Source organism: Triturus cristatus, chromosome 7, assembly GCF_964204655.1.
Source record: "Triturus cristatus chromosome 7, aTriCri1.1, whole genome shotgun sequence".
NCBI lineage: Eukaryota > Metazoa > Chordata > Amphibia > Caudata > Salamandridae > Triturus > Triturus cristatus.
The window spans coordinates 1,706,091,577-1,706,112,482 of record NC_140590.1 but is presented as its reverse complement, the minus strand read 5'-3'; the positions used below and the strand labels follow the sequence as shown (position 1 = coordinate 1,706,112,482).

At 45.0% G+C, this 20,906-nt stretch overlaps 1 pseudogene across 2 annotated transcripts; it reads left to right on the top strand.

The window, feature by feature from the left end:
• On the top strand, positions 1-20,693 carry LOC146812825 (epidermal differentiation-specific protein pseudogene; annotated as a pseudogene). Of its 2 annotated transcripts, none has more exons than XR_014966900.1 (3): positions 1-158; positions 4,073-4,172; positions 19,260-20,693. The product of XR_014966900.1 is annotated as an epidermal differentiation-specific protein pseudogene, transcript variant X1 (transcript). The 2 variants fall into 2 exon arrangements; XR_014966901.1 differs by having other exon boundaries at positions 22-166.
• The last annotated feature ends 213 nt before the right edge of the window (positions 20,694-20,906 follow it).

Below are 20,906 nucleotides of genomic sequence, written 5' to 3'. Positions count from 1 at the left end.
TTTAGGATGGCTTTTTCGTTTCCAGTTCTTAGCGTCGGTTGAAAAGCAGAGTCACAGGATCCCCACTTTCCAGCACAGAAAAAGAGCGATATCGTGGGTGGGATTTGCCATCGTCAGTCGTCCGACCCAGCGAGTAATCCTCTTCATCAACTCCTCCGGTACATCCGTTAGTAGTCAGTGCTTCTTTTGTAGAGTCGCAATTAAGTGCAAAATTGCGGGGGGGTGTGATCTAATACAAGTTTTGGGGTGGGCAATAGGCAAAGTTGTGATGCAGAGGCTTTTTGACGGGGTGAAGCCCTATGGGCGTTGCGCGCCTGCATCCAACGTCGGACTGTAAGACGTCACAGTAAAGGTCCTGGACTCTCTGCAGCTCAACCCCAGCATTCACCCGTATTTACAAGGATCTGCCATTGAAAGCTCGTTTGTTAGCTCTCAGCCTCGTGTATCCGCGGTGCCTCGTGCTGTTGGGAATGGGGCTGTGAGAGGCTCTTGCAGTCATGGACAGATCTCGGACGGCAGTGAGCTCTGGTTAAATGCCAAATAAACACCACCGCTCCTTTGTATCTTACTCCTTGCAGAACACATGCACCCTGACCTTGTAGTCCTTCCTCTATGTCAGTGTTTGACATGAAAATCAGCAGGGGCATGTTTGAGCCCTGCAGCTCTAGTGCGGGCTTCCCCAAGGAGTAGCTCATGATCTCCTGGTAGCTCTCTCCTACTTGTATGTGGCCCAGCCTACTAGCTCAGACCCTTCTGCGGGGTAGAATGGAGAGCTTCATAAATAAATTGGAAAGCGTGTATTCGAGACGAAAATGTGTTTTTAAAACTCATCAACTGATGTTTGGAGAAAAATAGTTTAGTTTACAAAGTATATTTGTAGCTGATATTTGAGTGATAAATCCTGCTGTGTTGGAAACATGTAACTGATTTTAGATACTTTGTGCCAGAGCACTGCATCAATGGCTTCTATGTGTTACCAATGCAGCCGTGTTCCACATTGACTTTCTTTTTTGACATTACTGCTGGTATCCGTGCCCTGAGGTGATTGCTGCAGGATATCTTGCATGTGGTGGCCCCTAAGGTAACCTTGGATGCAGTCTGTAGTCACTAAATCAACTCTAAGATTCGTAGCTCAGGATGATTTTCATTAAACTTAAATAGCTCTTAATAAAGAAAAGGTTGGAGACCCCTGCCCTGGTGGGGTGTATGCTGCTGGCAGACCCATGGCGCCCTTACCCATTGTCTGCTCCAATTATAATTTACATTTGCTTCCATCTACCACAGCAAGGGGCAGTGGGTCCACCGACTTTACTCAATGGCTCTTGCGCTGTGAATGACGGCATTTTCCCATCATGTGCCCCGCAGCCTGAAAGTGCATTGGTGTGCATGGGCTGCTGGGTCTCCTTTATTTATACAGCTTTTAATGTTTCCCAACTTCTTTTGCATATTTTACATGTTTGCAAAAATAAAATCTTGACATCATGGATTTTCAGGCTTTCGCTCTAATCTGATGTGTCCTCACTAGTTTCAGAACATTACCTAGTCTTAGGTCTATTCTACAACTGTTTAGACAGTTTCCTAAAAATAAATTGCATAATATTCTTTAATAACACCATTGGTCACTGCGTGTCTCGGGTAGGTTGTGGTTCTGCCCATAAGACAACATACCAGAGTGTGAAGTTGGGTTGGCGCTTCAACAATTGACTTTGATTCAATGTTAGCTGTATTTTGTTTCCGCTTCAAGGAAAACCATTTGTGTTTGGCTCATCGGGCAGTGGGAGCAGTGCTTAAGGTGGGCTGGTGGTTGCAGGTGGGCACGTTTGGGTGCATTTGCTGCTTTGTCAGACTGGCCCTTTCTTAAGAGAAAGAGAAACAAAAAAATAACAAAGGCGAAAGATGGGAAAATAATGGTACAGGGAGACAGCAGGAATGAAAAAGACTGCAAGAGTGGGATCAGTGGGCAGGCAGTGTCTGGTGGTGGATGGAAGAGGTATGAAGTGGAATCAAGACTAAACAGGCTTGGTAACAGCAACCCAACATCTGGCTGCAGGTTTCTGAGAAATGCTTTGGGACCCAGCACTTAATGTTTTACAAATTAAGCACCGACTGGGAGTGATGCTTTTGTACTCACTGTCACCTGCATCAGAAGGTGACAGCTGGTGGTGGCGGCCAGGTGTTTGCAATCTTTAATCTTCTGCTGTTGCCACCCTTCTTGTGAGGGCATCACTAGAGCTCACTGTGCTCCGCAGCAGGAACACCTGGGGCAGTGTCATGAGTTGAGCTCCCTCAGAGCGGAGAGCTTGTTTTTAGGTCTGGTCTTCGAGAAAGCTTTAGCTGTCTAAGCAGACTATTCTTTCTCCCAAAAAACATGATCCACACATATATGGACTTTTATTTGGTTCACTTCATCCATTGGTCAGTTAGTGTCATTCACGTTTTGCTTTCACCTACCAAAGGATGCAGCATGGGGCAGTGTCATGCCCCTTTTGCCATTGGCTCTGTTCATTTTGAGTGACTAACAAGGCCTGTACACACTGTTCACATCCATCTGAAAGTAGTTCCATTCCCTTCAGTGAAAAATCTAATTGAAAGTTTCATTTATTAATAACTTTAAATATCAGATCGTTGTTTTGCGTTCTCAGTTGCGTGCTAATATTTGTCTGCTTTTGAAATTGCTGATAAAAAGTGCCAAAGTGACATTATAACACTGTAGCTGCATATGATTTGAATGGTTGGTCAGTGATATGTTGTTTCCTAAATAATAATGCATGGCACAAATACAAAGCTCAGTATTTAAAATAAACCACTAACACTAACCGTTACATCAGTGACTATTGGTTTAATGTTCTTTTTGCAAACATTTGGCTGCCCTGTTTAGGTGGCTGCGTATTTGTGTTCTGTCTATTTTGGTGGTATATGCTTGTAATACTCTGTTAAGCCTGACCAGGCCTATTGGCTTTTCCAGTGCTTGGTTGTTTGAAGTGTCTGTAGGTAATACAAGTCAAACTTTCTCTGAATTACTGTATGACATGAACATAGCATAAGTCCGAATCGGTGAGCAGGGGTAGCGTCGCTCTGTTTCTGCCTTGTGCTGCAGGAAGGTTGTCTAGGTATTTCAGTTACATGTGTGTACTTTAGACATCTCAACTGGAAAAAAAAAAACGTGTGGTTCTGCGCTTAACCAGCGCAGCTCTTCAGAGGGTATGACTCGTGTTGACCTGATTATCTCAAATTAGGCTCAGCAGCGTGGTGTTGAGAATGGCCCCACCCACTCAGCTTCTCTCTGCTGTGCCACATGAAGTGTGCCGGTGACACTGAAGAGGGTGTCTCTTGTGCTGTTCATGCTTGAAGCTTTGACTGAGGGCGTAAACTTCCTCTCTGGTGTATTTGAGCAGCAAAGATCTCTTTACTGCTCTGTATGTCTCATAGGGGGCTTTAAGGCTAATATTAACACCTTCCTGCAGGGGGCAGCAGTGACAGGGAGGTTAACTCACTAAATGGGGGTAGTGGGCATGAGGTGGTGTGCCGCATGATTGTTACCTTTATGCCAGTCATGGCCTCTTCATTCCCTATTTGAGACTGCGTAGAAGGTTCTTCGGTGTGATTCTCTTGTGGGATCTCGTCTCATCAGATGTAGCACACTTGGCGGCTGTGACCCGCTCATCACAATGTGCCTAATAGATAAGTCCAGTTCACTCGGTTACTGGCTCTGAACTGGTACTCGGGTGCTCTCTGACCCTTGAATGGCATATGCAGCCATGCCTGGGCACAGGGGGTGAGCACAGTACACAAAGGCGAGTTCTGATCTTGACAGAAGGCATGAGCACCTTCTGAGGGTCGCAACAAACTTGTAGTGTCTCTCTGTTTTGAAATGTTGAACCTAATCAGTGTCATAGTCCTGAAGCTTTCGTCCAGTTACATTGGTCTGAATCTAGTAGATGTGTTGTATCGGTTCCCTCGAACGCTTCACAGCAGGCAGCGGACTTCTGCTGTGAGGCTGTTGAATGCACTTATTCAACTTCGATTAACTTTCATTGACATTTTACGTTGTCTACATTGTTTCTTTTTGTAGATCCAGCCAAGATTGTCATCTGCCTGCTGTGAGACTTAAGAGCCAGCAGGGGGCCACCGGAAGCCAACAAGTTGTGTTTGGAAAACTGATTTGTGGAGAGGTAAGTGTGATAAATGTAGGTCCTTGTGTCATACGTTTATTAGGATGCAAATGCTGAGGGAGGCGTGAGGCTAAAAGGGCCCCGGTTTCCATGTCAACTGCCCAAGTCTCGCAAGAGGACACCTCTTGGGACTCTTGAGAGGAAGTGTGATAGGATCTACCAGACCTTGAGTGAGAGGATGTCGATACACTGCAGCGATGCCACACTTTTTTTAGTATCTTGCCACAGGATGGTTGCTTTCTTTTATGTTCCACTGGCATGGTTTGCTATCTGCTGTTGTGTGTTTTGGCAGATTGTCAGGTGCATTGTTTTGTTTGAGTGTTAACTCCCCATTAGAAATGGACTTTGTGCTAACACCACAGTACTGGCTACATGTATGCACCCTGTGGGGAGCAGAGCCGCCCAAGCATGCAATAAAACAGGGTCAAATCAGGCAGCCCGAATGCCCTCGTCTGAGCCTATTCGGAGAAATCGCTGCAGCCAAGGGCCCAATCTACGAGGCATCAAGGAGGGCACTTCCTTTTCTCCAAGGATAGAAGTAATCTCTCAGAGCATTCCACCAACGGCGAGCTGACGCTCTCGAAAAATGGAAGGACCAAATATCTAAGACACACAGTTCAAAACAAAAAACACTTAAAGGAGTGGAAGTGCTGATGACCATTCTAGACGATGCATGTACATCCTTCTCCCTCTGTGTCCAACCTAAGCCTCAACTAGACAAATCAACCAACCTTGGAGACTCTGGCAGCTACTAAATCCTTCAAAGGAGATTGTGTAATCCCGTTCAAACTAATACTCCTCTATCATAAAGGCACACATGGACAGTAAAAGGGCCAGCTATACCAGTAGCGAAAGCCCTTCCGAAATGAGAAAATCCTCAATGGACTTAAAAAACAAACAAAAAAAATCCCCTAAAATTACTCAGCCAGCCCATCTGGAAACCTTGTCCACCTCCGACTCAATTAAGAAAAAAGAACCCAATGGAGACCCAGCAACTACCCCGGCCCGCACTGTGGGTATAATGTCTCCCATAACTCCATCTCCCACAACAAACCATATGCACAACCAGGTGCGACCACACTTAATAGTAGGTATTGATATCTTCTGGAAGTCCCTAGGATAGCCTATTGGCAGACATTGAACTAGCATGACAGGGGGGGGGGTGGGGCACAATGGCTTGCTGTGCTGCGGAATGGCTGCTCTGAGCGAGCTCTGCCAGCCGGGACGAAATCCTTCACTAATCCTGAAAACGGAGAGCTGTTGCAGCACTGAAGGACAATCCTTGGGTGGTGGGAAGTCATGGGACCCTGTTGCTGATGCTCCTGCTGCTCGATCACACTTCAAGACCGAGCAGTGCAGTAATCTGCCTGGTAACGAGAGATCTAATGATCCTACCCGCCTGTCACAGCCGGGCTATGACAGGAGCCTAACCTGCTACGGTGAGCTTAGGGGCTGTGAGCCGAGGCCTGAGATGCATTCTCCCGGGGTCCGCGGCCACCATTTTGAGGAAAAGTCCTCTGCAGCTAGTGGTCAGATGAGGACAGACTGACCTGTGACGTGCTGCTCCCGCTGATGTTTGCGTAGTTGCTGCGGATCTGTGGGAGAGTGCAACACTGCAGGGCACATAACGGAATGAGGTGGATCCTCTGCAGTACGCCCACCGCTTTTACAGGGGCCCTGTACACTCCTTGTCCCCAATATTGGGCCCTCCTGCCATTTTAGATCTACATCACTGGCAGCTGGGGCCTGGATGAGCCAGGGTAAGCTGAGGCTGGTGAGATGCACCTGTCATCATTGCAGCATGCACAAACATTTTAGTGTTGCTGCACCATAAAGCGAAGGTGCGCGTAGCTAGTGGTACGCTAAGAGCTCAGTGTGGAGGCACGAGGCGGCACCCGGTGCACTGTGATATCCAGAGACTTTGCTTCCCTACCCTCGCTGCTGCACACATTGCATTGCACTTCTACTGGCCGGGGGGGGGGGGGGTGGGGGGGGGCCTGGCCAATTTGGGACTTGCGCAGAAGCTCCTCCTGTCTTGCCTTTGGTGTACTCTGTGGGCCGGTGTGAGGTGTGGTGCTGCATTGGCAGTTCGGAAGGCCCGGGGTCCTGGGTTAATCTTGCAGCCTTGCGTCCAACTGTGTGCCGCTGTGCTGAACTAACCTAAGTGTGGACATTGCCCTGCTTTGCAGTACTTCCTAGCTGCTGTCACAATGGGCAACCAGGATGCAAAACAGCCTAAAGTGAACTTTGCGAACAAACGTCCCACGAGGCATACAGAACTGGACCCGCACGCTCAGGGGGATGGTCATTGAGCCGCTGTCAGACTATCACGGGGAAGATCTGCGGACCCTCATGTTGGAGATGCATTCCAGCCTGTGCAAAATAGACACCAAATTGGACACCTTAACTGCACTACTAGATTCGGTCAAGACTCAGGTGGCGACACATGAGCCCCGACTGGATGTCCTTGAAAATCAGCAAACTGAGTTCCATGATTTTTAGGTGGACACTAAAGAGAAATTGTTACATATGGACAAACTGCTAGGCATAATAAGGGCCAAGAATGATTATTTGGAGGCAAGTTCTTGGAGGAATAACATTCGCACTACAGGTATCCCGGAAACCACCGCCACTTCTAAAATGGAGACCTTCGTCACGGACCTACTGCATGAACTCTTTGATCCTCATTTGTCGTCCGTTTTTGTGGCCGAGAGAGCACATAGGTCTCTGGGGCTGAAACCTCCTGTTGGCGTGACACCTAGACTAATCCTAGCAAACTTGTTGAATTATCAGGACGGGGATGTTTTTTTGTTCATAGCCAGTATGCTTGCGCATTACAGGTCTATTTGGCATCAACAACACGTTGCATCTGCTAGTATTTATATTAATATATTACACAGGACTGCACGGTAAGATCTTTTTTAAATCTGGAACATCAGAGGGCTAAATGACAATAGGGAAGCCAGGTTAGTGCATGCCTATCTATCCAGGCACAATGTTGACATGTTTGCTGCAGGAAACACATTTACATTGTACACTGTCTCAGAGGCTCCAACACAATCTGGGATAGTCTATTCCTCTATCTATTCCAACTATGCTCGTGGAGTGGCGGTGTTGATAAGAAGGGGAGTGGACTGGCGGGAGCGGCACACTGACGTTGATCCAGAGGGGAGGTTTCTTTCCATACAGGGCAGTCTGGGTGGCAAGTCCTTGGTTTTAGTAGCAGTGTATGGACCTAATGTGGACTCACCAGAGTTTTTTCGAACTATTTGGACTAAGATTAGATCGACCGGCTGTAGAACAATATTGTGGGGCGAGGATTTTAATGCTATATTAAATGACGAATTAGACAGGTGCGGTAGGGTTCGCTCCTTCCAAATGCTAGTGCCGCTTTGCAAGCTATTATGTCAGACGGGGATTTAGTTGACATATGGCGGAGTCATCATACCTTGATTAGGGAGGGTACATTCATTTCTAGCCACCGCAGTGCTTGGTCTCACAAGATATCGCAACTTGGACATCGGTGATCTCGCACTTGGCACACTCTCTATCAGACCATGCCCCCTGTATGCTTAAGTTGCAATTACCCGGTGCGCCCCGTGCCTTCACTTGGCGCCTTCCCCCCCCCCCCCCCCCCCTCACATGCCCTCCTTGATGAGGCTTTAAAGTAAGAGATCCGCTCGGACATTCCGATTATTTCACCCATAATGTTGGCTCAGTGGACACCGAAGCCTCGCTGTGGAAGGCGTTTAAAGTTGTCAGTAGGGGTCAGTGTATCGCCAGACAGGCATGAGTATTGAAGGCCATTCGAGGTACGATCGCTTTGTTGGAAGCCCAGATAAAAGACCTCAGAACCCAGTTATACTCCACACATGAGCCTGAAACCGTGGCCCTCCTAAAAACCAAACTGTTGGAATTTTCTGGAGTCCCAACGCAAGGATAAATTCCTGGGTAAATACACTGAGGCACGTAGGTATGGCGAGGGTGATATGCCGGGCTGGACATTGGCTGGTATGATCCGTCCTCCTAGGTCCAACATGTTTATACACAAACTTTGCACTGCACGGGAGGCGTTACCAGGGGACCAGCTGAGATTTTAGATGCCTTTTCGGTGTTTAATCTCTACACTGCTACCCAACGCACATGCACTGAGGGGATGCAAGAATTTCTGGATTCCATTGTCCTAGTCTGGTTCAATAACATCCACAGGGAGTATATGGATCTCCCCATTAGTCGAGGACGTTGTTCAGGTTATAAAGAGCCTACCACTCTAAAAGCCCCCGGGGCCTGATGGCCTGACCACCTCGTTCTTCAAGACGTACGTGGAGGAGTTGGCGCCCAAATTGCTGGCGGTTTGAGGAGGCTCTGGAGTTAGGTGTCCTACCCCAGTCCATGACAAGCAATAATTATCACCCTGTTAAAACCTGAAGATTCCTATAGGCCACTGTCGCTGATCAATGTGGACGTTTAAAATCCTCGCAAAATTGATTATTAGACTGCAACCAATGCTTCCCATAATCGCGCTCCCTGACCAATCTGGGTTTATCCTTGGGAGGTCCACTGCTATATTTTTAGACGCCACTAAGGTGTTTGATACGCTTGAGTGGCCTTATTTGTTTGCCATCCTGACTCGTATGGGATTCAGCCCGCTTCTCATTTTACTCTGATCCATTTGCAATTTCACGTGGCACTAGGCAGGGGTGCCCACTCTCTCCCTTGCTCTTTGCCATTGCAATGGAGCCTCTAGCCGCTCGCATCACACCACACTGCTCCGGGCATTGGCTTTAGCACCCGAAGCTCACTCATTTCACTTTATGCTGATGATGTGACTCTGTACATTATTAATCCCGGGGAAAATCTGGACCCAGTCCTTAGCGTTCATTCAGTTTGGGAGCATTCATTCGATTTGGGGGCCTCGCTGGTGGCCTCGCTGGTGTATCAGTCAATTGGGCAAAATTGGTGGTGTTTCCTCTGACGGATGGCATTCCCCAGACGACATCTAAGTTTCCCTTGCGGTGGGAAGCAGAGGCAGTTAAATATTTGGGTGTGTGGCTGAGTCTGGATACACAGGAGGTGTGGAACCTGAACTTTGGGAGAGCGGTCACTTGGTTGGAGGAGAAGGTCAAACTCTGGTCCAAAATGCCTTTGTCAATAGCCGGGAAGACTGCATTGGCTAAAATGGTCATTTTGCCGAAGTTTCTTTACTTATTTGTCAATATTCCAATCCCACAACATTTTTTTCATACCCTCAAATCGCAGCTGATTTCCCTGGTTTGGGCCACGGGACAGGCCAGAGTCTCTCCTGGGACCTGTTGACTCTCCCGTTGCAACAAGGGGGCTTGGGGGGGGGGGGGGGGGTGCTCCGAATATGCATACTTTTGGGTCCATCCGACGCCCTATCGGCCCCATGTGGCGGTTGAGATTGATGCTGTGGCCCCTGTCCCGCTCACGGTGGTGCTTCACGATGCCCTCGGAGATATAGATACGGTACATTCCAATGTCAACCTGCTAGGCCTGTTTGTACCTTTTAGCAGCTAACACTCTCTACAGTAGGTACGGTAAGACTGTCTTAAAGGTCAAAGATTGATGCCTGATGTACAGAAATCCATACTGTTTGATGCGGTGTTTACGTATGACGCCCACTGACATTTATTGTGATATTCCGTCCTTGACTGATATATTATTTGTGCTGATGTACCATCATGCTGGCTTTGTTTTGAAATTGTCAGGTTTTTTCCCTTTGAAAATATAAATAAAATGATGAACTAGCATGACGGAAGACCCAGGAGTCCAAGAATTTATCTCCCACTACTCGAGGATAGCTTGGAGAAGGCACCATCCCATGTTAAACTAAACTGTATAACCTTGGCTGCACAAATTGTCCGCTCCATGGAAATGGGCGCAGGAGTTGCAGGACAACAGGTTATCGTAGGCTGCAGCCTCTGGCCTACTGATCAAGCAGACTGACATTTTTTAAAAGGCGGCCAATAGGAGCTAACACCAGCCAGGACTTTCCTGCGATCCCATTCTGAACCATGGGCAAATGCTCAAAAAAAATCTACAGAGTCCGGGCAAGCACTCTAGCAGCATGAGCCCCAACCACCAGCAGTTCACAGCTCCACGTTAAGCTCTAGCATTATGGAAAGCCTAATATCTGCTTCTAAAAATATCACAAACATTGAGCAAGACTCTCTACTGGCCTCAATAAATGAATCTTTAGCAAATACAGTAAGGGCCCTAACATGGCAGTACGATAAATTGGTGTTGCAACTAGACCTAATTCAAACCCTGGCTATTTCAATACTAAAGATGGAGGAAAGTCGGTGCCCTGCATGAGAAGATAAAGATGCAGGCAAGGAATCTTTTTTCACTTCTTGTTCCTGCAATTTGATTGCGGGAAAAATGATGCACCTTGCCAGATGCTTTGAACTTAATGGTAACAGACATAAAGCTGGTCTTACAGCAATTGCGTAGTACCAAAAGCAGGCTCGACCAAAAACCCACAGACTGAATCTGGTCACAACATGGAAAGAGGCTACCATACTGGAGACAGCCGATGGGGAAACCACACAGCTGTGTGCGATGCTACCAAAGCAAGTCCTTTCAAAACTTTCATCACACGCCTTGGAAGTAAATCACAATCAGGGGGAAGACTTTCCCCCACCCCTCCGAGCACGAATCTGGCCCTGAAGTGAAGGACAAAAAAATCGCCACGCCACCAACATAGTAAATCTCCAACTAATGACGAATGGCCCGTTGCTCTAGCTAAAAGAGCAAAAAACGACTAAAGGCCAGAAACAAAGCATAAAGACTTTCACATCTGCTTCCACCACATCAGCTTCCGCCAAAGGAAACCAAGTTAGACAACTCGCCTAACGTATATCCACCGTTTAAAGGCTGCAGCAACTTGAAGAATGCATTACGACCTGCACAACCACCCGCTTCCTTTCCCCCACCAACCCAGGCCTTGACAACGACGCTACCTAAATCGAATACAGACCCCACTGTGGTACAGTCTAGCACCACAATCCATTACATCAAGAACACACCTTTTCGGGGCCTCCACTCAATTACGCAAGACCAGAAGGAACCCTCGGCCCTTAACAGTGGTAACACAACAAAAGATTCAGATGTAGGACAACAGCCGGCGTTCTCATCCGAGTGCATTGAGATACTAGTTCATTCCACAACCAAGAGACTTTGCTTCATCACCGATCAAAGCTCCCCATTTCGACACTTGGAGCCCTCCATTCATTCGCAACATAGTAAGGTTACTTCAGGCTACTCCTATTCAGTCAAAGCTAACCTCAGATGACCTACCTACTGAGTGTGGAATTTAAAAGTACCCCGGAGTGCCACAATGGGAGGGAAGCCACATTTTTAACATTAAATTAAACTTCAGTGGCAGAAGATATACTAGACTGTAAGGCCATCCTTTAGGAATGGGGCTTAGGAATTTAAAAAATACAAGTACCCAGTCACATGTTCCATCCAACCCAAATGTCCACCCCTTTAGCATACTGTGGGGGCCTGGGCCCCTGCCTCGCCAATCACAGATAATATAAATATATCTTGTTTTCACTCCTCAAGGAGCATGACCAGGAAAATAGTAAATAGACAATTACTCAAAGTCTCAGCCTCAAATGGATGCAGCAGTTGTATCAACATTGGAGGGTTGGCGAAGAGCTTATCAACCCTTTTGAAGAAACACTGGCATAGACTTGAGATAAAGGATCTGAAAACAATGGGCAGGTCACAAATATTCCTTGGCTCCATAAGATACTCAAGAAGGCAGATTCAGTGGAGCTTCATGAGCATATGGAGATGAATGGTGACCTTGGAGGCAAACCATCAGGTTTTCTCCTGCAAAGAGAAATACTGCATTGATGTATATCCAGTCTATTATATATCCAGTCTATTATATCCAACCTTAAGATTGAGCACTTTACATATCCCTTGCCAAATTCAATATCTCAGACTGGCAAGAAAGGCAGGGGGGGGCGGTCAATAGTGTTAATAGGTTGAAGGGTTTCAGATGTGAACGCAAGGCTAGATTTGTATAGCAGCAAGAATCGACAAGAATTGTTACGGTTCAATGTGGATGGGGCTAGGATCAGGCTTGTGTCCACTCCTTAATATTGAAGACTCTTTACCAGTGACTCTTCAATCCGAGTGCCAGTTTCTAAAGTTATCCTGCAGACACTTAAATAGTGGCTTGTATCTCAGAACATCAATAACCAATGTGGCCTGACATGAATATCATGGTCTAAATATTCTCAAACATATCTCCATTGACTGTAGATTTCTATTATTCACTCCAATGGAGAGTTTTTTTGAAAACAATATTTAGAACACAGTAGTCTGGTTAGGCACTATTTCGATTATATTCTGGTGACATACCTGAATGGTGGTGTTGTCCACTGCTAGAGGGCAGCTGATGAACACAAGGTAGCAGACCTGTCCAACACTACTGAGTAATGGATGAATGAGACCCCTGAGCGTGACTATTTCTCAGACTGAGTTCCTGCTCATTGGTTGAAGAACTAAACGCTCCACTCCTTAATGGTGGGTTACAATGGTATGCTGGTGAAAATAAGCACAAACTATTTGAAGTGAGCCTGCATATGTCCGGAAACTAGGTTGATCATTTTGATTTTACAATCTAATCACCTTCATCACTTCTAAAGACACACCATGGGTGTGGGAGGTCAACCATTCAGAGAGCCAAATATAGTGCTACTATCAATTATGGCAATGTCCCAGAGGCAAGAACTTCATAACCCATTCTCTGCAAGTTCTGTGAAACTCCTTAGTGAGTAGTTCATTGCTCACCTAAGACTGCCCATACCACTTGTGACATGCAAGAACCGCACTGGTTCCTAGCAGCCTCCTGAATGCCATTAAATACCCTCCCAAATAAATAGTGGTAATGCCTCTGTATTTAAAGCAAAGACAGATCCCTGGGGGCCCTCGGAGATCAGCCAACAAACCTCTTCTGGTGTTTTAACAAAAGTGCTAGAAAAGGCTGGAACCTATTACAAGCTCATCATGGAGCTCCCTGCTGACAGCTCTTACTATCTGGGATGGCTTAAAGAGCCATATGGGTAATTTTCTTTCATGCATGCTATACCACCAAGACGTTTTCTGATCTTTATTGATCTAATTAATTTGTTTATGTATTACACTTACATAGTACTACAGCGGTCATGGAACTCTGTTTCAGGTGTTTAACTAAACAAACTCTGACAGAGGACTAAGCAGAAGATCAATATTAAGGAAATCCATATGATTAAGAGAAATGCACGTGGCTTGATTTTCTTCATACCGTCAAGTGATTGAGGGGCATATTTATCAAGTTTCCATGCAACATAGCAATCCATGGACTATGCGATGGAACGACAGCTCCTGCATCTCTGAACTTAATTCTCAGATACCAATCGTAGGCCTTAAACAGGATAAATCTGCACTGAGGGCACTATACAGATCTGAAGAAAAATAATACGGTTGTACATAATTTGGTCTGTGAAGGAGCGCTTATCACTGATTTCAGTTTTGAGGGAATATATAGTGAAGACCCTCGTATTACACTTTCCTTTTGCCCTGATGAAGTCCATAAGGACGAAACGCGTTGGCTACGCAGATTTTAAAAGAAAGAAAATTAAATAAAGAATTTCGAAACTAGACTTACTGACTGGACTGATATTATTCAAAACTACAACATTATATTATATACAATGTTTATGTGGTGCTGGATCAGTGTTTTGTTAACGTAGCAAGCCGTGTTTGCGCCCTGCACGAAAGGAAAAGGGCAGGAATGCACCGTATGTAACATTATACGGTGCATTCCTGCTCTCTGCCTGCACTGGCGCACAAACTGCTGCCTGGTGCCAATGTAGTCACCGTTGCACCAGGATGCAACGGTGCCTGCTTTGTAGGCAGAATTGTATTTATGGCAAAAGGGACACCTTCATGCACAAACCATCCACAACAGCATTTTCCAGTTCCTATGTGTGCTGCAGAATGCAGTACAAGTAGAAAGAGGAAAAAGGCAAGGAGACATGAGCATATTTCCCTGGGGAGGTGAAGCATTTTGATGCTTTAATCGGTCTACAACTGATGGTGAATCAGGAAATATGTCAAAATACATAGGTGAATGTGTGGGAACATACACACTCCACCCATATAGCACCTCCCTGTGGCAGAGTAACGCAAGGCTGCGACTTGATGGCAGGAAAGTCTGGGTCATTGCTAAGGAGGAAGCAGCTAGAGACTATCTAATAGATATGTTCTTAAACTCCGAAGGTATTAAATGTCACTCCCCGATTGAAGGCTTTTGGACTGGTATTGCAAGGAAGGGTTAGATTAGATGGCCAAAGACCAATGGACCATGGTGAACTGATGTTTCTAAATGCAAGTATCTGTGTAGGTAGATTTAAGGCAGACTGCATGAACATCCCAAAGCCCAGAACAGTGTGACTCCATGTGTGTGCACATAGTGCTTATGTAAGACAGATTGAGGCAGGTGCAATGGTGACAGTAGAGGTCTGGTGCAGAGTGACACTTCAAAAAGTTTACGAAGAGAACCATTTGAGAAGGGTCAGAAAAGATTGGGTCAGCTAGTGTAAGGTCCTTTGTTGTTATGGCCAATTTAATCAAGAAGGCATTAAGATCACTGTAGATCATACAAGATGGGTTTCTTCATGATGACTTTGGTAGGGTAGGCAGAAGAGCCATAGATCAATGTTCTTCAAGTGACCCGGGTGACTGGAGAGCTTATTGAGTTACCATTGGCTATGATCGAGTTGAGGTTCATTTAGCTGGTGTTAGTGGTGTGATAATATTGGAAGGAAGTTTAAGAGGGAAGTGGTTGGTGATCCATATGGCAGGCTGGTTTGCTATGATGATGATGATTTGTGCAGGCCTGACAGAGGTTGGGACATGGGTGTATACATTTATATGCAGAACTGGTAAAATGAGATGGCTGACATCCAGTTAGGTTCGCACACAGGATCTGGTGTTGTGAGACTGGACTAGTTTTTCAAACACAAAGTTTTGGTCACCCAGTTGCAAAGATAGTAATGGTACTGGGGTGAATGGAGGCTGAATTGTTCAGTGGCAGTGTTTAAATCAACAAATCAAGAAATGAGGGTTGAAAAGGGGAACAGCTGATTAGTAAAGCTTTGCATTCTGTGGATAACCAATTCTAAGCAGATGGAGATGTGAGAGGTTCTTAAGCTTGACAGTTACTTTGCAGCCAGACTCCGTAGAAGGTATATTTAATATGAGGATTGATTAGCCTGGAGGGTCAATCTCAGTCAGGAAAGTGAAATCGGCTAAACGTTTTTCCAGTAATGAAGAGTGTCTGTTTAGTTAGGGATGAGGACAGATGTTCAGGTGGCTTTCATTCATTGATCATTACCTTTTGAAGATGAGAAAACAGGGTCCTTCAGCATGGTGAAGAGTGAATATTGGTATCGCTGACTAATAGTAGCAAACAAGGAGAGCAGACAGATGTTAGTGATTATTGAGCTAATGTATGTGCGATAGTGATGAGACTTCTTTTAAAGGGACATGCTATGAAGGAGGAGTTGGTATGTTTTAGGCAAGTCAGGTTTGGAAGAGCAGAGAAATGTTAAAGAAAAACTGGGGTATGGGGATTAAAGGGGAGGGAGTGCAAGTAGAAAGAGAAAATGTATGTGGGGTTTGAAGAGCGGTCTGGTGGAAATAAGATGTGAAGGGTAAATTCAACTGCTTCTGTTGGGTAGTGGTTTGATGGGTTGTGCGGGGAGGAGAGGTGAGATGGGTTGATGCGGAGTGTGGAGAGCGGTTAGAGAATTGAAGACCATTAGTGGGAATGTATTTGAGCGATGCACATGAGCTGGCCAAGTGGAGGGAAATGATGGCTGAAATGGGGAATGATTCAGATATTCTCCCCCAGTCAAGAGATCTGGGTTAAATCCATTGTTCCTTTGCCCACTATGCCACCCCAATTTGGACCCAGCCATTTGACATTGTTCTGAATTCTATCCATCAATTGTTAGTTTTTGCATTTGTCACCCCGAGTGGGAGGATTATGCCCAGATGTGGTCACATGCTCTCCATGCCACTAGAGTCGAGCTATCCTGGCTGATGGCTGAAAGCCCGAAACCGTTCCTAGGATGCTTCCGCCCAGTCCAGGGAGGACCTGGCCTGGCAGATCGGGCTGGACTGTTCCCATTGGGTGCAGGGTCAAGACTGATTTGCATATGGCTGGGTCCAAACTGGAATGGCATGGTGAGCAAAAAAACGAGTGAATGTGATTGTTCTGCATTCTGTCCATCTATTCTTTTTGTAAGTGGAGAGAGGCTGGGATGAGAAAAGGGGAATTGATGAAAGCAGTGGGAGAGCTGCAGGGCAGGAATGGGGTTACTATTACAAGAAGGGCTGTGGAGGGGACTCCAATTCAGTTGAAAACGGACAGTTGAAAGCATGAGATGAGTAGAAGGGACAACAGAAGGTTATATGGGAAGAGGAATGTGTCAAGAAATTACTTCTCTGAAAAGTAACATAGCACGCAGCAATGTTTTAAAAATAATGGCTATTTTTACAAGCTGATTGATATTGGAGATCTGGATACTTTTGGGAGTAAGGGAGATGGTACAACCAATTGAAAGGCGCAGTATGGTTCATAAAAAATACAGGTCAAACCCCCTAGATGGAGTAGTTTCACAAAAAGGTCAGCTAAAAACAGTCAATGGGATCCATTCAGGGGTGTTAAAATACAACACACTAGAAGGCACAGCTTTCCCAAACCACTTGTAATTATGTGAGTGAAGTCCACCCAGATGTATAGAGGTATAATGCATTGGAAGGTGCAGCTTCTCCAAACCACAAATTAGTGAAGTTGAGGTTCACCAGTAGTAGAGTAGTTCCAGCAAACTTTAAAGCATGTGTTGCAAAGCTGGGATCCTAGCTGAAAGCCATTTTTAGCAAAACTTTTTTAATTGAGGTAAATACCTTACAATTGTGCTGCAGTGCTAGGGTCAGTCTGCCAACAACGTAGCCAACAGGTTTGGCCTTTTGGACCTCTGTGCCAATGCTTGTTTAACTAACGCTGTGCAGCATCGACCAAAATAACACTTTCTAAAATATGCTTTAGTTATACTGGAAGAGTAATGTTAAGCAACATACATGGTTTGTGAAGAATGAAGTTAGGAAACCATGTAAGCGTAAGTTGTTAGTTTGGTTAGTAATAAAGCAAAATTGTACAGTTAGAGTATTTTTGTGTTGCATAATTATTTCTAACATTGGTTAGTACATTTTTGTACATTGGATGCAGTTGCATGTTATATTTAGAGCGAGCATAACCAATATGTATGACGAGTAGCTAAATGCCTTGGGAAATATTGTTGAACCCTGTGTAAATTTAATTTCAGTTTTGGCCGAGATCACGTGGACGGAGTAAAACTGCCTATCTAGTTAAAGTATTGAAAGTCCAGCTCTTTAAATGGCCGGACAAACCTGTTCATGAAACAGTCTGGAAAGCTTTAGGGATGCAATGTAAACATTATTTATGCTCTGTTAAGAGGCCGATCAGTTCCCAAAGGAGTAACACTTTACAGCACGCAAGAAAACCTTGCAAGTCTAGAGGCAATGTAGACAGTCTCGTTGGGGGGGGGAAACAGACATGAGGGTGACAGAGCTAGATTAAGCAGTGATGGGTGGGGGAATCTATTTACGCCAGGCACCATAAGTGGGCGCCCATGTTATTGAAAGCTGCCTGCAGTAAAACTCCGACACGAGTGCTTACAGACTTAAGAAGATGTACCATGTAACAACAGAAGTAAAAGGGACAGCCGCCATGTGAGGGGGACAAGTGAAAGCAAGGCAGTACTAAGGAGGGACTAACAAGGCTGCTAAGGAATCGGAAGGCAGACTTTGCTAAGGACACTGACACAAGCCAATGACCAATATGGGAGGAGAGCGGATGGAGCTTCCATTCCATGCTCCACTGCAACCAGTCTCGCAGAGCAGCGCATGCGTGCTGACTCGGGCTCGATCTTAAGAATGGCAATAGCTCCTGAGTGGGAAGTGGGTTATAGGTTCAGGTTTATGTGCTCCTCAAGGTCCGGGATGAGCTCTATTCTCTGGTTGTAGTTCAAGGGATGCCCTGTCTTTCCTTCAATCCAGCAAAAGTTGCAGTTCACCGCTATGGGTTAATCCCCAGTTGAGTATTTTGATGAGAAAAAGATACTAAAAGAAATGTGTGTATGTTGCAGCGACCCCCAGGTCACTGGTCTACTCAGCGGAAGAACATATGTGAACAGAAGAATGGTACATGGGTATTCCACCAGTGACTTATGGCCCTGCACATCTTTAGGGGAATTTCTAATGACTGGCATCTCTGCAGTTTAGAAGAATAATATTGGTAAGACTGAACATTGGGTAACACCTGGCTAACCTACTTGAATCAGGTTTTGCCCTTGCTTTTACAATATTCTATTCATCTGCTGCCTGTTTACCTGATGATCTTGTTAAATGCTTCTTTGCCAACCTGAGATTCAGTTACTGTGCTTTAAAATGAAATATGTAATTTTTCCATCTCACACAGGGTTAAGAAAAACACAATAGACTACAATGGTTCTACAAACTCACTTCACATTTACTTCTGTGCTGAGTTGGAGAGAAGAAAATAGAAACGTTTCTTTTTTTGTTTTTGTATTTTTTTTTGCACTAGTTTGCTTTATGTAATTTGGAGGTTTACATTTACTGCAAAGAAGTTATTGGCACATACTGTCATGCTACAAGTAGGTGGCAGTGTGTTTGTTAGAGGGGAACTGTATTGGGATTCTTGCTCCTCCAGTGGCTTTCTCACTTTTCTATTACTACTTCTGATATTCATGCTTAATGTACCTAGAAGAAATGCAGTAGCAAACTGCTTTATCCTTGGTGTCCCACAATTATTGGGAAATGAAGCACCTTTTCTGAAAATCCATTTTCCAATGCATCTTTGACAGAAGCTTTGTCTGAAGTGAACTATAGTGCTGTGCAGTTGCACCAACCCTGCTTCGTGTACCGTTCCTTATTGGCTTTTATTTTGTGTTACAGGGTCAAGTAAGGGACCACATTGAAACCTACATAGCTGCTGACCATGAATACAATCACTGTCTATGAACACAGCAACTTCCAAGGACTCCATAGGACATTTACTGCAGATGTTCCAAATCTGGTAAATGAGAACTTCAATGACTGCATCTCATCCGTGAAGATCGTCGGGCAGCCCTGGATCCTGTACCAACATATAAACTATCAGGGACAGTGCCTGGCACTAGAGGAGGGGGAATACTCTGGGCTTAGCATGAATGATGAACTATCTTCTCTTAGACTGATCACTGATGACCTGAGCAATCCACAGATCACGGTCTATGAGCATATCCATGGAGCGGGTAAGGCATTAGTGCTGACTCGGGAGTCCAATCTAGCGTATGGAGGCATGCATGATCAAATATCCTCCCACGTAGTCCAGAGAGGAGCCTGGGCTCTGTACGAGCATATAAATAAAGGTGGAAGGTGCATTATAGCCAGGGCTGGTGAATCTTTGGCAAATTACTGTGATATTGGTTTTAATGATGTAGTCTCCCATGTGTATCCTCTGCGTGCTGGAAAATCTCAGTATGGGTGGAGCTAAAAATAGTCCGTGGCAGTAAAACTGACATTGAGACTGGAACATACCGATGTGAGTCTGGCACAAACATACATTCATCTGCAGTCCCTTACCATACATTGATCCCAGGGGCAGTCACAATTTCTTCTCTTCCGTGGTCATATCTTAACATAGATTACCTATTCTTTCAGTGATCATGATTGTGTTTTGCTAAAACCTGAGAAGAATCTTTTCCTTTAGATCTGCCATTTTCCCAGATCTTACTTTAAAAGTCCTCCTTAGGCAGCAGGCATTCATCCTGTGACACTACTCTTAGGATTTCTACTTTCAAGAAATGGTAAAGGATAAGGCACTAAACCTGCCAATATTTTGTTGGGGTACACTGCATGGCCAAACGTCGACAGTTCAATCTGTTTCACATTTATGGTTTTGATGGGTTAACACATGAACTAAGTTACCTGGATAATTCCTCTAAATATGTTGTGCAGCAAGCTTCCATTAAGTGACTTGAATTGACAGGTTTTATAAACCTCATTAATGTGGTGCACTGTGTTAATTTTTGTGATGCTTTAAAGCCTAAAGTGAATGTTAATTGCCTTTTCATGGTTTCCTTTTTAAATATTCGCTTTCCTTGCATTGCCGCTCAACCCATATATTTAGAGGTTCTATGTTATCCTTTGAAATCTGGTCAATTATCTGAAATCACCTAATAAACGTCCCATTAAGATAGTTAACAAGGTTAACTAATGTAGTAATTGGCATTTAATTTTGACTCTGTGCTTCCCTTCCAAATGTAAAAAGTCAATGATCGAGTTCTGGTTTCTTGTAAAACTGTATTTGCTAGACCTTATAACCTAAATAAATCTCAATTATAAGCAGTTCTAGTGTACACCTGTCGCTTAATTCTATAATCATTTGGAATCCGTCAATGTCAAAATCATAGCACTGACTTGTCTGCAAGTATGGTTTTGAGAACCGTCTCTTGCTAGCTTTCAATGACTAAAACTTTCAAGAGACAGACACAGCCTATAAATAAGGTAACCGATGCCTGCCTCTAAGAATACCTATCCCACATACTTTGTTGAGTTTAC